A 22,283-nucleotide genomic window follows, 5' to 3' on the forward strand; every position below is an offset into this window, starting at 1 on the left:
TACAGAAAAGTGAAATAAGTTGCCCAAAGTTTACAGACACAGCTGTATGCCAGAGCCAGGGTCTGAATCTGTGCTCTTTAGAGCCTCAATATTTTAGCCACTTGTCTAAACTGCTGGTTTGAGGGGAGAAAAAAAAAAGTTACAAACAGAGAGAGAGGGAGGCAAACCATAAGAGACTCTTAAATACAGAGAACAAACTGAGTGTTGATGGGGGGTGCGGGAGAGGGGAAAGTGGGTGATGGGCACTGAGGTGGGCACTTGTTGGGATGAGCACTAGGTGTTGCATGGAAGCCAATTTGACACGAAATTATATTAAAAAAATAAAACAAAGAAACTGCTAGTTCTAACAGACACAAAATAGAAATGCAGGGCTCAAGGTGGCTGGCGATGACACAGGGCTGATAAGAAGGGCAGGGGCAAGACTATGAAGGGCCTGTGCTACATCTTATCCCGTAGACAAGTGGAAGGTTTTCTATCACAGCAATGCTGTGATTAGACCTACAGATCTAATCTGTGTTTCACAAAGACAGCCACGGTGATAGCCTTAATACAGGAAGACTTCTCCATACAGAGAACAAAAAACAAACCGCTACCTCTAAACACTGCAGGAGCCAACTGGAGGGACTGTCCCAATGCCACTTCACAAAAATTAAAAGTGGCAAGATCACAAACCTTTACATATAAATGTGCGTAGATGAAACAAAATGCCAGCCGATGACTAATATCTGTCTACTTAAGTATTTTTTTAATATACAAGTCAAACAAGTCACCTACCAATGAGTCCATGATACTGTGGCCTTGGCAAGACAGCTCATTTTTTTTCTGCCCGTTTTTGTACTTCCTGCTTTAGTTTATGTCAAAAGCTAAGTGGCCTTATCAGTTTAAAGTGCAAAATAAAAACATGAGTCAGCAAACAGAGATTTCCTTCCCTCTTCTCCATATACAAACATTTCACACTGACCAAAAAAAAAAAAAAAAAAATCATTCACTCACTTAGTAAAGAACCTCTAAAAGCCTTAAAAATACTATCTTTTGTTCCAGCAACTTCACTTTTCGAAACTTACTCTAAGGAAATATTCTGAACCAGAAAGGTAAAATGTTTTTGCACAAAGATTTTCATCAAAGCATTATCTTTTTTAGAGGAAAAAGAGAAAAGCTAATAACTAGAAAACAGGTAAGTAAGCTATGGTACAATCCACTGAATAGAATATTACGTAGCCCTTAAAAATTATGTTCATAAAAGCTGTGTAATAACTTGGAAAAAACCTTAAGCACAAAATAAAATGGGTTATGTAGCATGAACAACTATGTAAATACATCAAAATATTAACAGTGGCTGGATTTGGAAGGTTAGTAATATGTTTCTCCTACTTTTCTAAACTTTTCAAACATTTAATGAAAAACTTTAACTTCTGAATTAAAAAAAAAGCCTCCATATGCAAATATTTGCAAATTACACAAAAAAAATCAATTTTATGAGGTCAAGCCACATACAAACTGCTTTTAAAGCCAGGTTGGACTTAGACTATGATCTGATTTTGGAAATAATAAAAATACGTTTTTTTAAACCCTGTTTGAAACAGGGTTCTAAATTCAGATTTTTTCCCTATGGAGTGTTGCCCATGAGAGGGATTTCTATTAGCACTGCCAGAAGTCTAATGAGAAAAATACTCTTCTCATACTCCTTTTGACTTGGCTATTTAATTTTGCAACCCATGTACTATTCCTTAATGTTAAAAGGAAAAAAGCAAAAAAAATTAAAATACCTTTAACTGCTGTGTAACTTGCTTTCTATTTAAAGGAAACCTAATTAGCCAATTGCACAATGGACATTTTCTTTATCTTGGCCTCATCTAGTAAAGAAGCATGTGATTATCCAACTGTGTGAATATAAACAAAATACATTATCTACTATTCAATACCTTTCAGATCCCAGATTCCTACACAAAGTCTTAAAATAATTATTCTAATTTGTATCTGAAAATACAATTAAAAAAGGGAAGAGGGAGAGTAGCTGCCAAGTGGTACAAAACAAGTACCTTTATAAAAGGATGGAGGAGGGAGGAGACAGATCATGACCAAATTAAATCCCTCTGTAGCTTCAGACTAGTGTGGTTTATAATTCTTGCACTTGCATGGAATTCAATGAAGTAGACAAAATAAATGGCTCCATTAAATATTGAGGGGATAATTAAATTATACAATAAAATAAATATAAAATATAGGCTGCAAAAAGTGACTGGGGAAAAAAAACAAAGACTCCTATCCTAGTACCTTAAAAAAAAAAAAAAGGAACTAAAGAAAGATAAATGGTCTATTGTCAATGAAGCAAGCAAGTTTTTTTTTTTCACTTCTCATTCTCTGGTTCATTACTTTGTCTTAACTCTAATGGTAAAACAGCATGGCATAAAGATCAAAGGAATTAAGGAACTAAAAGCACAGGGTATTGATTAACTTCACTTTGAAACTGTTTAACAGTTGGATAAGTTATTTAGGAAAAAAAGACAACTTTACAAAAATTACCTTTCTATAAAAATGCTTGAACCATTTTTTTTAGGAAACCAATATTTCCAAGTAACAAACTGTGTGCATTATTTCCTGACTTACACCACTAAGCTTTCTTCTTAAGCAGATGATCTTGTGAATAAGCAGAAAAAGTTAAGACTTGAGCTCCCAAAGAAGAGCCACAATGGGGCTTCAGAGAAATCATAAGCCAACTGTATGATTTTTGTAGTGCACTAGTTTTTATACCTAAGATGTTTCACTATATACCTCATTAGAATGCCATGGAGATGTAAAATACCTCAGAGATGTGTTGTACAAGTACTATGGAAAGGTACTTGTCATCTATCCTTGCATCCAACTTTAAATAGGATTTAAGGCCTAGTAAGAATTCTTGTCTCCTCTGAGGTGCTTGACTAAATTAAGACATCATAAAGGGCTAAAAAGTGAACATGCCAGAGGATCTGTAATGTAACTTTCACTACTCCATTTTTTTTAGTCTACCTGATTTCATTTGGGTACCCAAGTCAACTGCATACTCCTACCAAAGGCAGTATTGGCAAAACAGATCATGACTCTCAAGAAGGATAAAACAGATACCCTAAAAATTCCCGACACTCAAAGAAACCACAGAATCACAGAAGAGTAGACACAACAGATTACGGTTAAAAATACTTAAAAAACATGAAGGCTGCAAAGAAGAATACTCCAGAGATTCAATGCCAGTAAATATTTTAAACCATAAAGAGCAATTCATCATTAAGCCAAGAATTGCAATGAGCTTTGTTGATGGAAAAGTAAGACAGAAAATTCACAAAATGGCACAAGGGCGGGGGGGGGGGTGCGGTGAATAGAAGGGGATCACAACCATATTCATCAGACCTAAGTAAAATTAGGCTACAGAGTCAAAAGTCCTGAGGAATAGAGAACTTCTAACTTTTGGTAAAACGAAATTACCTGTTACCCAAGAAAGTAGAACAGCAGACAATCCGCATACTGGCTTAGCACTGAAGGAGAAGGACATACACTCACATTTCCAGGTGGAAAAACAATCCTATGAACAGTACCTGTGAAAAAGTTATGAACGCAGGTAGAGACAGTGCTCTGGAACAAGTAAAATACAACCATAAGCAGCATCAACTCTAAACAGTGCCTAACAAAAGCACAAAGACTATATTATACTGCTCATTAAGGAAAATGATACATCCTTATCCACTGTTAAGGCAGACCAGGAAAAAAACAAGTTAAAATTTGCTATACAAGTATAATGTCATTACAATGAATATAAAAACAGAGATGGGTTTTCTCCATCTATTTTGGTCTCAGACAAATACCTCAAAGTTATAAAGCTCTGTGATCTGGTTCCAAACAAAGATTTCTTTTCCCCAGCTACTTCATTAGGAACTAACTTCGTTTTGAGCTATTAGACCTGTAGAAAAAAACAGGTGAGGTGCCCCTGGATTTATTTTTCCTGTTCTAAAACAGCAGTTAGCCCTCGATGTTCAGTTTCAAATGGGTCAAATGTAGCTAAATAAAACTCACACTAACCAAAATAATCCTAGAACAAAAAGAAAGTGAGGATGAACAAAATCTCTCTCCAACTTTTGCAGGTTTGAAAACACTTTTTAAACTACCTACTCTGCTGCCAGGAACTCTACTTCAACTGAATCCTCAGAAAACGTATTTAAACAAATTCCTACACAAGAAAGTGACATGAAGATCCACTGGAGACCACAGAAGAATTCTGCTGGTCTTAGATCAAAGCATCAAAGTCCTGCCATTACAAACATCCAGAAGTCAAATTTCACCTTAGTGAGCCTCTTATTATTAAGCCTTGTTTTGGTTACTTCCAAACACTTCGCAACTTTCTAAGCATGTTAATTAATGACTCTGAATAGTTACGGCTGCCATTTTTTCATTAAAAATCTTTTTTCAGAGATTAATTTTCCAAATCCGGGCAACCGGTGTGTGACAGTGGGAGGGAGGATGAGCTCTCAAAAACCTATTTTTAGTAGTAATGCAATCACGACTACCTTAAAACACAGATGCTAACAGCCCAGTCTCTCAGGTGCGACTTAGGAGACACGCAAGCAAGAGCTGCCATGTGGTCTGTCACCAGTGTTAACCGAGTGGGAAACTCCGGAATCTAAAAGGACAGGAGTAACACACAGACTGAAGAGCAGCTTACCACTTACCACTCGTAAGTTCATTGCAAGCTGTGACACTGCGGCCAGATAATTTCAAAAGTAGCATCCCTTGGATGAAAGTGAAGCAAGGAATTTATAGATGTCACAATTACATGAGACTCTAAAGAGGACAGCACTCTGGTTTACATATTTAGGTGTGCCAAATACACTGTCCGATACATCTCCACTGTGTTGGAAAATTCTTTAAGACAAGAACGCTTTCTGGTTCTGCTCTGCATGCACAAGTCCTTCCATCCTGACAAACCTAGGCTGCTTATAAGACAAGCGGTCAATTATTCTTAGTCACAGACACTCCCTAGAGAATAGCAAGTGTCAGCTCTGTTTTGTTTCATTAGATGATTACTTGTTAAGTAGACTGAAGGCACTTAGGAGTTTTCTTACCAGCCTCAACTTCCACAAACAAATCTGTCTTATTTGTACATCTCCTTGCCACTTCCTCCAGAAGTTGTACCGCTTTCTTTAATCCCACTGAATCCCTGTTCTCCAATTTGTGCTTGTAATGGAAAACTGTCCTTCGGTTCATAGTAACTTTTCAAGACATCCAGGTCTTAATGACCTCACACTGATAAATTTCATCTGTATTCACCTCAACTCAAAAACCAGAGTCATCTGGCCTGCAAGTGCTCACTCCTTGAACACAGGAGACTGAAGACTGGAGGCATTTTAAACTTTCATTTCATTGACAAGAAGAAAAACTCTACACAGTTGTCTCTTAGAAAAAAAAATATTCTGAGTCACCGTTAACAGAGAAGAGCAGTTTCACGGATTGCAAAAAATGCCAATTGTGGTAAATTCCCACAAGTGGTCAGTTATGAATGATTCACCACCAACAAATGAACAAAATTATTCTAACTGCATTATTACCTTATGCAAGCATTGTATTGGTTGTGTTTACAAACATTATCTTATTGATTCCTGCAGCAATTCTTCAAGGTATGTATCAGTATCTCAATTTTACTGAGAAACCCAAGAATCAGAGGTCAAGTAACTTTCTCATATTCTAATAAGTGGTAGATCTACATTTTAAGCAGATAACTAAAACAGAATAGGTGTGTTAAAGTCCATTAATCAGGTTAAAAAAAAAAAGTAATTCACAAGTCAAATTCAGATGAAAATGGAATAGACCAGAGGAGGAAAAACACTGCCCTTTTATTAAAAAAAAAAAATCCTGCTGTATTTCATTTTTTTGGAACATATTTCTCCTTCCCCACTGATCTCACAGGTGCGGTTTATGACAACAAACACACATCTGTAGGGGTGAGCTGACACACACAAGGCAGGACAGCCTGAACCTTCTTCCCTATATTTAGAACCTTCTGCTCAGCTCTTAATTGAATAATTTAATCAGGACCCTCTAAAAGGGAAACACATCCATATTCATCACAGGCATCAAAGGAAACATCTTTACAAGTTATATCCTTTTACAAACCAACATATGGTCTCACGCCATTCTCTCAATTGTTGAACTCCTCCTCTGGGAAGAGCATGGAATTTTATTTCTTTTTATCACTTGAAAAAATCACTTCCCCCCTAATTCAGTAAAACTGGGTGGAGGCCACTTCCTCCACAGGTGAGAGAAATAAAACTTGTTGATCTGTCATTGTCAGGAATTTTAAAGTTAACTATTTATTCTGTGTACTTTTAAAATAGAAACAAAAGGCAGACCAAATCCAAAATAAGAAATCAGGGCACATATCCCACACTTTCAAATAAAGCCTCTACAATTTTTCTGTCGTCTTAAGCTGCTTCTAAATGAGAAAACAAGAGCCCTTCACTTGGAAAGAAAAGAGCTAGGCTTGAATGGTAGCACCCACTCAGGAGGTGCCCTCTGAACAAAACACCTCTCTGAGCTTCCATTTGCTTTTCCACAAAACTTTGATTCTACCACCTATCCCGCTGGGTTAAGTATGAATACATAAAACTGCTCTGAAAATCACAACATGCTGAAAAATGTAATATATTTTATTAACACAAGTTTCACAAACAAGGAACCTAATTTAACACCTTGTATATACAAAAAAAGAGTTTCTGTCCTAGCTGTGTCAGTTCTATGAAGTTCTAACTGTGTAAAGGGAGAGAGAGAAAGGGGGATAAAGAAAGAGAGAGAAGGCTATATAACTGCACTCAGAACACAGCACTGAACGAGACAAAAACTAGATTTTTAAAAACTCATGCCTTTATGAGACCTGCATTTCAGTGGTCAGGTAAGGCCTCCCTGAGAAGGTAATATTTATTTTTTTAAGTTTATTTATTTATTTATTTATTTAGAGCATGTGGGAGGGGCAGGGAGAGACAGATAGAGAATCCCAAGCAGGCTCTGTGCCATCAGTGCAGAGCCCGACACAGGGCTCGAACTGAGGAACCAGGAGATCACAACCTGAGCTGAATCTAAGAGCTGGATATTCAACTGACTGAGCCGCCCAGGCACCCCATGATATTTGAACAGAAGCCTAAAAAGGTGGAAGGCTGAGCCCTGTGGGTAAGTGGGGAAGCACACTGCAAGCACAGTAAAGAGCAAGTGCAAAGGCCACCAGGTAAGGGACAGTAGTGAGAGAGAAGATGGGACAGGTAAGGGAGCCAATCCATAGGGACTTCATAGCCTTCACTCTGAACTGAGCCAGGAAGCCTGAGGTGGGGGGAGGGGAGGGGGGAGGGACGGATGTGACCAGAGTTTGAAAGGATTACCATGGGCTGGCCCACTGAAAGAATGGAAGTAGGAAGCAGGAGCAGCGACATAGTGGTAGTGGCAGCAGTAAGAACTTAGGAGACAGATTGGGACGCCATAGCAGTTGTTGTGGTTTTGAGAGGGACAAAGGTTTGGATCAGTGTAGCGGAAGAGTCAGATCCTGGATATATTCTAAAGGTATGGCCATGAACAAACACGTTTTATTGCTAAAGTAAAGGAAATAACCATAAGGTTGGAGAAATCAGTTTAATTTTTAGACATGCAAAATCCCACATTATAGAACTATGAGACTGAGTCTCTGAGGTGGAGTCCAAGGTTACTGGAGAAGTAGTCCAGGAATGATCACAGAAGCAGTAGGGAGGGAATAACGACTAGAAGCTGAACTCTTTTCGGAATTAGGGGGAATGATGGGGACTGGGAGTAAATCACTAACAAGGAAGGGAAGGGAGTGGTATAATCTGACATGATAGTCAAAGCTGGGTGTCTCTATGGAGGATGGTGGAAGAATGGTCTGACGGCAATGAACAGGGCACCCACTTCCAGGCACTGAGATATGAGGGTTATGAGAGAAAACAGCCACGCCTTGAGACCGTTACAAAGGAAGCAACATCCTCAGATGAACATACACAAAGACATTCATGTTCTAAATAACCCAGATGTCTAACAATAATGGAATGATTAAATAAATTATGGTACATCCGACAATGATGTAACTGTTAAAAAAGAAAAAAAAAAAAGACAGACTTTCATGTCTAACAGGGGAATAAAGCCATACTGTAACCGTTCAGTTTGAAAAAAGTTGCAGAATATACACAGTATGGTTCCATTTTAAAAACACAAATAAAAACAAAAACTGTACAGGTACAACATATGTGCATTTTTAAAGGCCTGGAAGGAAGAAACAAAACAGAACAAGTGGTTCCCTCTAGGAGTGAGCTGGAAGGAGAGGAGTTCAGAACATTTTTACTTATAACCAACTACTGTTTTCAATTTTAAAACCCCAATAATAAAGATAAGTAAAAACTGAAGAGGGTAACATTTATTCCACATGGCTCTATAAGACAGTATTATGAACAAGAGGTGGCAAGAATTATCTTTTTATAAAGAAAAACATAACTGAAAGTGTTTCTGCACAGGGGTGCCTGGGTGGCTCAGTCGGTTGAGCATCCGACTTCGGCTCAGGTCAGGATCTCGCAGTTTGTGAGTTCAAGACCCGCGTCGGGCTCTGTGCTGACAGCTCAGAGCCTGGAGCCTGTTTCAGATTCTGTGTCTCCCTCTCTCTGCCCCTTCCCCACTTAAGCTCTGTCTCTCTCTGTCTCTCAAAAATGAATGAATGTTAAAAAAAAAAAAAAAAGTGTTTCTGCAAGGAGTGGAAATATCACTGACGTGGGATTTCAAGAGAAATCTATTCCTGTGTACAGTGTTGGAATAGATGACTTACCTCTGGTGGGAATATGATTTTTTTTATTAAGCAATTCAGCCACATGATCAAAAAGTTCAATTTTACAAAACACGTATTATAAAAAAAATTATTTACCTTCTCATTCTAGTCCTTGAATCCTCTTTCCATTAGCAATTCAAATATCCTTCAAACCTTTCAACGCATAAATTTCTTACCAAAAAAAGTTTTGTATTACTCAAGTATCTTCAAAAGCAATTTGGTCCTGTCACTTTTCCAGCATATAAATCTGTTACTTGGGAGAATGAAATGATTTCTAAAAATCAAAGTTTACACAATCCCTGAAACACTGACTCTCTTCCACATGACAATCAATGACAGCAGCCTGTTATCCATCTGCCAAAAACAGGACTGGACTTACATGTTTGCCTGGCTACCTCAGAGAAGAAACTGAATAAAACAAGAGCAGCCCCCTTCCAGAACAGTAACAGCTCCCTCCAGTTAACAGCTAAAAGAAACAAATGCAATATCTCTCACTAGGTCATGGAAAAAATGCTTTGGATAAAGGCAAGCATAACCTACAAAATTAGGCGATGTACTTTAAGTCCGGACTTGTTCAGTCCAGTCCTATCTATTAACTTTTCCACAGTGACTTACTTACCAGTCAGAATGTAAACACCTAGTAGAGTTCTCAGAAGGTTTCAGAACCCAAAATCTGCTCCTTTATACATCCAACTACTAAGAGAATGTTAGTCTTCATTAATTCACAACTTAACAAATTCCTTAATCCCTTACCACCAACATAAAAGTACAGTAGAAAGAACACGGGCATGATACAGTTCCCACCACGACCAAGCTTAGAATTATGAAGTGTGTCAGTGAGAGATGGGAGAACGATGACGGTGGTCAGAGCCACACAATATGTTCAGGCTGTTTATCTAAGGAGAACACAGGGTGAACAACCAACAATCTATGCTGTTTTCTTGCCACAACTACATGTTGCATGCATCCTGGGCTTTGTTACTTACCATGCAATAAAAATACAAATTGAGTTCAACTGACTGTCAACCAGTCACATCAGTATGAACCATAAATGGATAATCCAAAGCAGCCTTAATAAAAAGTAACCATTGTAGGGGCGCCTGGGTGGCTCAGTCGGTTACACATCCAACTCCTGATTTCGGATCACATCACGATCTCACCTTTCATGGGATTGAAACTCGCATTGGGCTCTATGCTGACAAAACGGAGCCTGCTTGGGATTCTCTCTCTCCCTCTCTCTCTGCCCTCTCCCCAGCACACGTGTGCTCTCTAAATAAATAAATAAATAAATAAATATTAACCATTGTAGGCATTTTTCCAAAGAAGTCGTACAGATAGTCAACAGGCACATAAAAAGATGCTCAACATCACTAAGCATCAGGGAAATGCAAGTCAAACCACAATGAGATGTCACCTAACACCAGTTAGAATGGTTTTTATCAAAAAATTGTCAAAAAGACAAGAAATAACAAGTGTTGGTGAGGATATGGAGAAAGAGAAACCCTTGTGCATTGTTGGTGAGAATGTTAATTGGTGCAGCCACCATGGAAAACAGTATGGAGGCACCTAAAAAAAAATTCCATATGATCCAGCAATTCTACTACTGAGTATCTACCCGAAGAAAATGAAAATGCTAATTCAAAAAGATATATGCATCCCTATGTTCATTATTTACATTGTAATTTACAATACCCAAGATAAGGAAGCAACCTGTGTCCAACTATGGATGAATGGATAAGAAGGATGTGATACACACACACACACACACACACACACACACACACACACACACACACACAGATACTATTCAGCCATAAGAAAAGAATGAAATCTTGCCATGTGTGACAGCATGGATGGACCTTGACAGTATTATCCTAAGTGAAATAAGCCAGATGGAGAAAGACAAATACTACAAGATGTCACTTATATGTGTAATCTAAAAAACAAACAAACAAAACAAAACCACAAAAAACCCAGACTCACAACACAGACAACAGACTGGTAGTTGCCAAAGGTGAGAAAAGTTGGGAGAGAGGGGCAAAATACGTGGAAGAGAGTAAGAAGTACAAACTTCCACTTAAAAAATAAATAAACCATGAGGATGTAATATACAGCATGAGAGATACAGTCAATAATATTGTACTAACATTGTAAGGTGACAGATGATATCTAGACTTATTGTGGTGACCATTTCACAATGTAAATAAATGTCCAATCACTATGTTATACACCTGAAAATAATATACTGTATATCAATTACACCTCAATGAATTAAAAAAAAAATTAACCAGTTTTTGGAATGTATTATGCTTTATCAAGAAAGGTTTTAACTCCTTTCCACATGTTGTTTACACTAATAATAAAGCTATTATATATACCCTGAGAATACAGTAAATTCTAAAAATAATTTTTTTTACATTTATTTATTTTTGAGAGAGAAATAGAGCATGAGTGGGGGAGGGGTAGAGAGAGGGAGACACAGAATCTGAAGCAGGTTCCAGGCTCTCAACCGTCAGCACAGACCCCGACGTGGGGCCTGAACCCACAAGCCGTGAGATCATGACCTGAGCCAGTCGGACGCTTAGCCAACTGAGCCACCCAAGTACCCTTTAGAACACAGTAAATTCTAAAGAAAGGCTTGTGCAAGACTCAAATATTGCTGTGGAAAATCTCTAAGTGGATGACACAGTTAACCAGAATGGTTTTATTCTATATTATATATTATAAATTATATATGAAATATATATCTATATTATAAAATTTACCAAGGCAAAACATATTTTATCATATAAATCTCCCCACCCTCCTCTTGAAGTTCTGACTGTAGGCAAGAAACAGCCTTAACAGAACATCTGAAACACACCAATTTGAAGATTTAACAAACTCTCATTACCATCACTACCAACTGCAAAGGGAGGGAGCGGTCATGCACATGGTTTGAGGGGTGACATTATACAAGAGTGCGTCCATGGTCTCCATCAATTTTCAGCACGGCTCAAGTATTCAAAAAGAATCAAAAATTATCCTCTTATCACCACCACCACTACCACCCCACAATGAAGCACCAAGCACTGTTTGGACACTTTATACCTATTAACTCCCGTAATCCTTACAGGAATCCTATAAGGACTATTTTAGAGATGATGAAACAGGTACAGAAATGTTCAGGAGCTTGCCAAGGCAACTTGCTCCTCTTAAATAACCTCCTCCTGTGTCTCATGCATAAAGCAGAAGCCTGGTAATCAAGGATTTGCTTATGGTTTTATTTTAGTCCCTCTAATTCCTTCCCTTCCCAACTTATTTGTTTTCATTGTTCTTTCCTTCTTGATACTTGATACACTTTCCTAGAACACAGGAAAAACCAAGAGTTTTATCAGGGCAGCAATGACAAAATGAAGTTCATTTTAATCTAAAGAGTCCAAAATAGGCATAAGAAATCATAAGCTGTAACTCAACAAGACATAAGGAACCTGCACGAGGGCTTCACACCAACAGACCATATATGTGTTCAACTCTTAATATTCTTTTTTTTTTATTATTTTTTTAAATGTTTGTTTATTTTTGAGAGAGACAGAGACAGAATGCTAGTGGGTTAGGGGCAGAGAGAGAGGGAAACACAAAATCCGAAGCAGGCTCCAGGCTCTGAGCTATCAGCACACAGCCCGATGTAGGGCTTGAATTCACGAGCTGTGAGATCATGACCTGAGCCAAAGTTGGACACTCAACCGACTGAGCCACCCAGGTGCCCCTTTAATATTCTTTTCTTATGGTAAGTCTGTGGAACATTAAAATTAAACTCCTTTTACGAAATGCATTTTCTTTACATTTCCATTGGTTATTCTTAAGAGTCCTTCATGGAAAACAAAACAAATCAAAACTACTGGCTCATTTTTTTAAAGGTAATACTTTTCCATTCAAGCAAATGTAGAGATGGAGAAAATTTAAGTATAGGTAAAATATTAAAATATTCATCTTAATGGCTAGCACACAGCTGACAATCACAATGCTATCTATAGATATTGGCAAAAAATACTACTCTACACTCTGGAGGGTGTGGGGGAAGGAAGGAGCAGCAGACGGGAAGATAAAGCAAACCGTGTCTCTGTATGGCAGAAACATCGGCTGGTGGCACTAACACTTCAATTCTTATGTGCCTCCTAATCCCTGCCTTTTCATGCTCTACTGCAGGGTTTCTTAGCATTATGGGACATTAAGCAGCATCCCTGCCCTCTACCCACTTGATGCTGTTGAATCACTCATGTCCTGCCTCCCCCAGTTGTGACAACCCAAAATTTCTCCAGCTCCTGGCAGAGGAACCACTGCTGTGGTTCTCAGCTATGCTGAGTAAAGCATAGCTGTACTCAGCTATGCTTTTCTCTCCTTTCCTCCTTGTTATCTAAGTGCCTCGGGCTTCAACAGTTTTTTATATGACTCTACTTCTAGACACTAGGACACAAGGAATTGCTGATCTCTTCAAGAAGGGAAAAGAGAAAGAAGTTAAACATACACATTCTTTCTTCCTCTTTTTCTCCTCAAACAAGAAAAGCAGGAACAAAACAACCATTCCTCAGAATTAACTGGTATGTCTTGAGCGATTACAACAGGTATCACCCAGGGTCAAGCGCTGCTGGGTATAAAAGACTTAGTTCATACCCACAATGAACTTACATCAAAATGAAAAAATTCATCAAGTACCTACTGTGTGTCAGGCCAATAGTTCTTAATGCTGGTGTACATTAAACTTACCTGTAACACTTTTATAAAAACTCCCCGCCATAACCCTTGAATAGAATCCCCTAGAGGCAGGTCCATGCATTTCTGTGGTGGTTGCTGAAGTGATTCTAATGTGCAGACAAGGTGAGAACAATTGTGCTAACACAAAGATCATAAAGACACTGCCTGTGTACCTCCAAGTAACTCAGTCTAAAGAGTTAATAGATAACTGTAATAAAAGCTATTAAAACAAAAGCTAGACTAGACAAGCTGGCTTGTACTTTTCCTCAAAGTTACAAGATTTTTAGTGCAAGCCTAACATTTATGACCACCGACTCCAATTTTATCAACTGTGTAGGGCATACCCTATGAAGTATAAATACAGACACAAAAACTACTGAAGGGCAGGATGCAAGAGCTCTATCAACTGCATCTTCAGCTTTCTTTCTCAATCTCTTGATTTTGAAAGGTTATCCCAATTGTAAGAGAAATACTTTCAAATTAAAAATACGCAACACTAACAATGATGACTTGTTATTTAACTTTCTTATTTTTGTAGTCTCTTACTAATAAGACTGCTCCTTCAAGTCAGAAACTGACTTATACAGTCCACATTCCCTCCCCAAACACAGTGGACAGGCAGCAGGAGGGTATGAACTGCTTGCTGAATTGATTAATATGGATGCCACAACAGGCAGAAGCCCACAGTGAGGATGCACCTTCTTAGAGGAGCCTTTCCCCAAATAGAGATCAACATCTCAGCCTGCACAATTTGACAAAACTCCTCAGTGTCTGAATGCAAATAAATGCTATAAATAGTCTGTGTGCCAATCATCTGAATGTTAATCAGGTTAATTTTGTTCACAGTTAAGAGGAAAACATTTAAAACCAATCAAACATTCCCTGAAGCTTGAACAAATTTCATAAAAACCCTAAGCACACAAACAAAAACACAGGAAAATAAAGAGGTGGTTATTAATCATGCCAGACTGCAAAGCCAGCAATGGGCAAAAAGCAAAACAGGAAGCTGTAATAGAGGGGACGGCAAGCCATATACAACCTGCCATCCTGGGTTTCAACAGGGGCTAAGTGCTAATGCAACATGCACTGCATTGTTATTCCCTTTCACGGAAAAGCTACAGTCTCTGCTAAAATTAAGACCCATTTTGCAGTTCATCCTCCCTTCTCCCTAGCTCAGCTTTTAAAGAGTCTAAGTCTGACCAAGGCATATCAGCTCAGGGTTCTCATACATGCTCACTCAGAACAAGGAGGGGATAGGATAGGGCCAAGTGGTAAGCCTTTAGGTGAGATTTCAGTCTGTTTTGGGGCACCTGGGTGGCTCAGTCCGTTAAGCATCTGACTTCGGCTCAGGTCATGATCTCATTATCTGTGAGATTGAGCCCCACATCGGGTTCTGTGCTGACAGCTCAGGGCCTGGAGCCTGCTTCAGATTCTGTGTCTCCCTCTCTCTCTGCCCCTCCCCTGTTCACACACTCTCTCTCTCTCAAAAATAAATAAAGGTCAAAAAAAAAAAATTAAAAAAAAAAAGTCCTTCTTCCCCTGTAACTTTGAAATCTTTTCAGGTCATTTGAAAGAAAGAAGATGGTGAGGCAGAAGATGCTAACAAATTAATTCTATTCTGTCTAGCCCCTAGGGAAGAACTCAATGCTGAGTAAGACTGTATTTCAGTTAGGTAAGGATCTAACCAACAAGCAACAGATGTTTCCTTTACAGGCAGTGTATGAAAGCCTTTTTTTTTTCTTAACACCTCTGATCACTATTATCCTTAGGAGAAAATCTGAGAAATTAAATGTTGATGCCTAACTCTAAATGTTTTTCATCTTATAAGAACTCGACTACATGGGAGAACTTTTCTCACTTTAATACCTTATAAACTAATCCATCTCAACAATCAAAACCATATTCCAAGACCACCGGTGTGTCTCCCAGGAATAAGAAAATGCCAGTACAAATAAAACTAATCCTGCAACCCAGGTAGGAGAGAAAGAGGCCCATTTTCACATACTCTGTGAAGCAATGGTGTCTTTAAGGTTCATCAATCCCATCAGTTGACTGAGAAACTGCATATAATGGATAACCCCTATAGGGCTGGAACACCTCACATTCCTAGAAGACTCTGACCCCAAATCATGTCATGGAGAGGAGCAGGGTATTATCAAGGAAACAGGACAGAGAAGGCCGGTCTCTTGTAACTCCAGCTTACATATATTGGGTACCTCCAAATAACTGCAGCTTTGCATCGGCAGCTGGGAAATACTGGCTTCAATAAGAAAAACCCAGTTTTCCCAGACGGATACCTCCTGGCACACAAAGAATAACACAATGATATAAAAGACATCATTCCTATTTCAGTGAGGAATCTGACCAGGACACAGGAGAACATTTTTTGTTTCTTAATAGTTAGCATTTTATTATTTGTTTTTGTCCTTTGCCAATTTTGTTTCTTACTGGGGGTGTCTTCCTATTGATTTTAGAAGTTTCTTACATAGAATGGTAACTTGCTGCAAATATATTACCTAAAAGGTTGTTTGTGTGAGTCCATGTTTAGTCATTTGTAAGTGTGTATTGGGCCATATAAATGGTGTCACATCTATCAAATCTTCCTTTATGGCTGTTGCCTTTTACATTTAAAAGGTCTCAAGCGTACTTCAGCTCAGGTCATGATCTCATGGTTTGTGGGTTCAAGCCCTGCATTGGGCTCTGTTCTGACAGCTCAGAGCCTGGAGTCTGCTTCACATTCTGTTTCCCTCATTCTCTGCCCCTCCCCTGCTCACACTCTGTCTCTCTCTCTCTCTCAAAAATAAAATAAACATTAAAAAATTAAAAGGGGGGAGGCTCTAGAGCTAGCTATTAATTACTCCCTCCTATCTCTTGATGAAATGGCACAACCACCTCCCTCTCTCCTTCTGTCATTATGACAAGAATCCATGCCAGAATCTTTCTACACTGAGCATGTATTACTCCACCGGAAAAAAAAAAAAAAAATTTTTTTAACACTAATGAATGCTATAAAAAAAAAAGCCACAGATAAATTCGAAATACTTATCTTCAAAAGCTCTGGGCAATTTAAGTAACTTCTTTAAATCATTAAAGGGCATTCTTCTCTTAACTCAGTTACTATAGTTTTCTCAAAAGCCTTTATCTACAATTGTCAGGGAAATGCTCCATCTACAAATTCCCAAACTTGGTATTTCACAACGTCATCACCAGGATTCCCACTGCTTAACTCTTCTCAATTCATTTAAGTCCATTAGACTTCTCGTAACCCATGACCTCTTATCTAGATTGGACTCAATACTGCTCTCATTAACATTCTAGACTCTAAAATTTAATCACATTGATTTTTATAAACAGCTAATGTTTTCTGAATGCTTACTGTGCACTGGATCTTATGCTCAGTGTAAAATGCACCCCCCCCCCACTGCCCCCATTTTAACACCTCTGAAACCAGGAACTCTACAATCAATGGTATGTCTAACTGACATTGTCCTCAAGTAGTACATGAAATAATGCAATGAAATAATTAGCAGCATCTTAGATTAGATGAAATATGGAAGTGTAACCCATTTCATCTTACTATCAATCTTGAGGCTGATACTATCATCTCGATTTTTCACCAAAGTGAATGGTAGCCTCCCCCAAAGTTACAAAAAGCAAGTGAGTGTTGGGGCTTAGACTTTAAACCCAGGCAATCTGCCTCTAGAGCCTCATCTCTTAACTGATTTGCCAACCACTGGCCAGAATCATCTTTACCGACATTTCTCTCTAATCTTGCTATCAGGCCATCAAGTTATCCCAGAAAGTAACAATTACCTAGTCTACAGCCACATCACCCTTCCCATCAGGCTTTGTCCTTGCTGGTTAGATTTTGAATTCTCCATAGATTTCCTGGCACACTACCTACGATAGTTCTTTCAAAACTTTTCCATTATTTTTAAACTTCCAATACCATCTGCTGGTCTGCCCACCTCACCAACCCAGTGAAGGGACCTGCCTCCCATACTGCTGGGAAAATCAGCACACGCTCTGCCATCTCCTTTCTTCCAACTTGGACTCCATTGTGCTTCTGTCTCAGACAACTCTCCCTCCTTACCATGGTTATATTTTGTCACCTGCACTTCAGACCACTAACTCCATTATCTTTAATTGCTCTCTGTCCATTAACTTCTTTCCTTCAACCTTTGGAATCAAAACAATCTCACCGATTTTGAAATGTAAGTCACTTGAGGGCATCTGAGAATCTATTTCTCATTTCTCAATCTGCTGTGTCTCTTCACAACTACATTCACTTGATTACCCAGGCTTATCCTTCACCATAAACCATACAACATTTTCCCACTCTGAACCTACTTCTGGAATCTCTCTTCCCTAGGCTTTGTTTCACTGCTCCTCTGAGCTCACATGTTTCTTCCAGTTTCTTCCTCTATCCACTTTATTTTTATCTTTTATTTTTTTAAGTAGGCTCTATGACCAGCATGGAGCCCAACACGGGGCTTGAACTCACAACCCTGAGATTAAGGCCTGAGCTGAGATCGAGTCAGATGCTTACCTGACTGAACCACCCAGGCACCCCTCATTCACTTTAAATATGCCTCTCCCTTCTATTAATTTCCAATTGTGCACTTCAGTGGAAGACTCAACTTACTGGCTCTCTTTTCACGGTTCTCTCAGAATACCTATCCACCCTTAGAAGTCCAACCATCATTTCCAGGAGATGACTCTGGATTCATCACTCTCCTTAGCTACCCGACCTTACCTCAACATGTCAATTCTAATTTATCATTCATACAATCTTTATTCCTTCCACAACCAGTTCTTCCCTAATTTTTAAGTTTATTTATTTATTTTGAGAGAGAAAGAAAGCTTGTGTACACGTAAGCACAAGAGGGGGAGGGGCAGAGAGAGAGAGAGAGAGAGAATGAATGAATCCCAAGCAAGCTCCACACTACCAGCCCAGAGCCCCACGAGGGGCTCAAACCCATGAACCATGAGATCACGACCAGAGCACATATCAAGAGTCGGACACTTACCCGACTGAGCCACCCAGGTGCCCCAGTTCGTACCTATTCTTAAGAAAAGGTTTTATTAATTTTCCAGCCACTCGAGTTGGAAACTTAAGAACACTCTCTGACCCCTCTCTCCCATTACGCTATAGCCAAATAACCACCAGTTGGTTTTTTTGCTCACAAAACCCATCTCATATATCACACAGATAACTCAAATACTTTCCTATTAATCTGCTGGCATCACTGCATGTTCACCTTCAGTGATTCCCGATGCTTCCTTATTCTGGCACCGTAAGGTCTCAAATTCTCACTCCAACTTAACCTTTCTGAACGTGTCTCCCACCTGACCACACTGAGCCCTATCAGGAATACCCACAGTGGTGAGGGAGAGCTGCTCACCAGCCTGTGGGTCTGTGCTGTCCAACACGACAGCCACAGGACAAACACAGCTATGTCTAAACATAACTTAATTAAAATTTAAAAATGCAACTCCCCTCAGTTGCACTGGCCACATTTTAAGTGCTCAGTAGCCACTTATGGCTGGTGACTTTTATACTGGACAGTGTAGATACAAAACATCTCCATCACTCCAGAAAGTTCTGTTGGACAGTGCTGTACAGATCCTCAGCATACATGCTTACCTCTCTGGTCTTCCATACCACCTCTCTGCCTAGAACACTTCTCTCCTCTCCCTATGCAAATTCACATGTCCTTCCATACCACAGTGGTCCTCATGCAAGTTGTCTGCTCAACCTCCTCCTGTATTACCCTGCAACAATTCTTGCAGTGTTGCTGCATTTAATTTTTCATTTTTGTGTGTCTTTTAATTATTGAGCCACTCAGAACTAATAAATATTCAATGGAATAAAGGAAGTACATACGGACTATAATACTGCATCAAAATTATCAAATAATGGTATATGTAATATCCCCTCTCTATTAAAAAGACATGGTTTCTTTCAATTTAAAAAGATCTTGCATTTAGCTAACTAAATGACTTAATTTAATGCCTAATTGTAATACTTGAAAGATAATTAGTTCCCCTTTTTTTTCCTTGTGGTGTTTGACTCTGAAAGAAAAAAAACCTTAAAGGTCTGAAATACTTCCACTTTGCATAAGCACACCGCAAAGAAACCACTAAAGATAGACAAGGAAAAGAAAATGAATGAACAGTTTGAGTAACTATACCCTAACTATCTGAGATTATAGGAAAAAAATATCTATAGTACAGCCACCCTAAAATTAAGGAGAAACTACAAATAGAGCACTTAAAAATTATAAAAATTATGTATATAAATGTTTTTGAATCAATAGCTAAGACCCCTCTATCTTTCAAACGTGAAATCATGAATATTTGAATTCTGAGCTCAAAAACAATACAGATGCATAATTAACTGCTATATATGTATGTGTTCCTTCTTTATATTCAGGATTATTGTCTTAAGAAAATTAGTTCAGAAATGGATCCACACTATAGTTCTGGGTTCTTAACAAGGGAACAAGTTTCCTTATCTGAATACTGGAAACTGAGCAGAGATTTGGAGGAAATTCCCAGGTTAAGGATTCACTCAGACCATAAAGAGTTACTTTAAGAGGGAGTCTCCCCTAAAGTTCTGATTTGAGCTTATAACAAAAACTACAAAGTGTAAAACTCCTCAGATACTGTAGTTCCCAGTACCTTCCTAAAAACTCTGATATAATCGCTGTAGTTGAACTATTTGTGAAAGTTTTGACTTTTTTTCTCTTACATAAATGAATGTTCTACAGAGCCTGGTCATTTTGCAAATCAGCCAGCAATAGCTGTGTTACTGTTTTTACCTAATAGCATTTGTACATCTCTAAAATTGACATCTCTAAAAATTTTTAAAGTTATTATTTATTTTGAGAGAGAGACAGTGAGCAAGCAGGGAAGAGGCAGAGAGAGAGGGAGAGACACAGAATCCCAAGCAGGGTCCGCATGATCAGTGTGTAGAGTTCAATGCAGGGCTCAGACCCGCGAACCCGTGAGATCATTACCTGAGCCAAAATTAAGAGTCAGACGCTTAACTGACTTAGCCACCCAGGAGCCCCTAAAACTGACACCATCTTAATAATGCACAGCAAAATCATTTTAATTTAGATTTTAAGTAATTACATTTATGCTTAGTTTTGCTTTTTTTTTTTTAATAAGAAAGTTACTCCAGAGTATGTGTTAAAAATACTTCAGTATTTTTGCTGCAAATCAGATGACAGATCACCAAACTGGACTGAATATGTGCACTACTAGGTAACAGCAGAAAAGGAATATAAAGAGCCAAGAGATTTCACTTCAGAGAGAAAAGGTGATGCCCCTATTTGTTATCAAAGCATACCCTGCTAATCTTGGCACAAAAAGTAAAACCAGAGCTTCCAGTTGCTGAACACAAAGTGCTAGGAGAGTGGCATGCCCGGAGAGGACACGGGAGCTCTGCGCCCCTTCCTCCGTACCCTGCCCTGTGTACTTCCTCCATCTGGCTGGTCCTGAGTTGAATCCTTTATAATAAACCGGTAATCTGTTGGTAAAAGGGAGAAAGTAAGGGTGAAAGAGACGGAGAAAGAGAGAGAGGAAGACAGAGAGAAAGAAAGGGAGAGAAAACAGTAAAACCACACACAGAGAACACTGAAACGACATACCATTATAGAGAACACTTCATCAGCCTCACTTTATGACTTAATATCAAGTTTCTCTACTTCTTTGTATGTAAACTATCCTTTTTCTTTTCAGATCTTTCCAATTCTCTCCCTAATACCCCTTAGCACCTTCCTTAAATACCCCAAACTTTGGCTTTTGGTTAAAAATGTGATTTGTTTTTGAGAGTCAAGACAGAAAATTCATACAGAACTGTCTGAGTTAACTTGAACTTTGTACAATCTTGGATCTCTCATTTTCTAGTAAGGTCCCATTGATTGAGACACAGGGCTTTTCTTTTCCATTTCTAAAATGAAAAAAAGAAAAATCGATTTTAATCTGTAAAAAAAACATCTCTCTGAGGTTGTCAGACTTGATTCCTACTCAGCTCAAATGATGTTAGGTACAAAAAGTCAATACCATGCCAAAAATTATCCTTTCCTTCCCTCCCCAAATTACAGTGGATTTATTCAGACCACAGCCTTAGGAAACAGTGAGCATGGCAGCAAAGGATAAACAAATGAAAACTCAAGAGCAAAAAGAGTGACCTGGGTTCTGGCTTTGCCTCTTCTAGTCACTTAGAAGAGTGGCTCTAGGCAAGTCAGCTGTCTTCTCTGGGCCTCAGATTGCTCAGCCTGATACGAACCAACTGGATGAGAAAATCTTCAAAGCAGCTTTTAACACTAAATATCTCTATTCTCTGCAGAGGAAATTACAAATCTTAATGTTTATGAATGCACTTGGCAAGGCTGTCCCATCATGTCCTTCACCTGAAATATCATGCAATTTGGGTACTTGTGTGTATACAAGCTCACCAGGGCATATAAACATCTTTGGATTAGAGGATGGGAATGAGCAGACATTGGATCCATGGTATCATCAGATTCTTAAACAGCCTCACTATTAAAAAAAAAAAAAAAAATCACTGCAAGACTACACAAAAGTAGACAAATGTGGAAAAAAATTCCAGAATTTGCAATGAACTATTTTCATTTCAAAGTGTAGTGTTTAACAGCTAAGAGAAGGCTAATTTTGATGTCATTAAACTACTAGAACTTTT

The 22,283-nt window shown here is 38.7% G+C and overlaps 1 protein-coding gene across 2 annotated transcripts in view; it reads right to left on the bottom strand.

Moving 5' to 3' along the window:
• SMAD1 (SMAD family member 1) overlaps window positions 1-22,283 on the bottom strand; it is a 78,588-nt gene that overhangs the window by 52,120 nt on the left and 4,185 nt on the right. The window contains exon 1 of one of the 2 annotated variants that reach the window (XM_053216909.1): window positions 3,460-10,092. The exons of the other annotated variant lie outside the window; for it this stretch is intronic. The gene's annotated coding sequence lies outside the window, so the exon portion shown is untranslated. Of the gene's footprint in view, window positions 1-3,459; window positions 10,093-22,283 lie in introns of those variants that run through there. 2 annotated transcript variants of the gene reach the window in all.

This window comes from Acinonyx jubatus, chromosome B1, assembly GCF_027475565.1.
Source record: "Acinonyx jubatus isolate Ajub_Pintada_27869175 chromosome B1, VMU_Ajub_asm_v1.0, whole genome shotgun sequence".
Classification (NCBI taxonomy): domain Eukaryota; kingdom Metazoa; phylum Chordata; class Mammalia; order Carnivora; family Felidae; genus Acinonyx; species Acinonyx jubatus.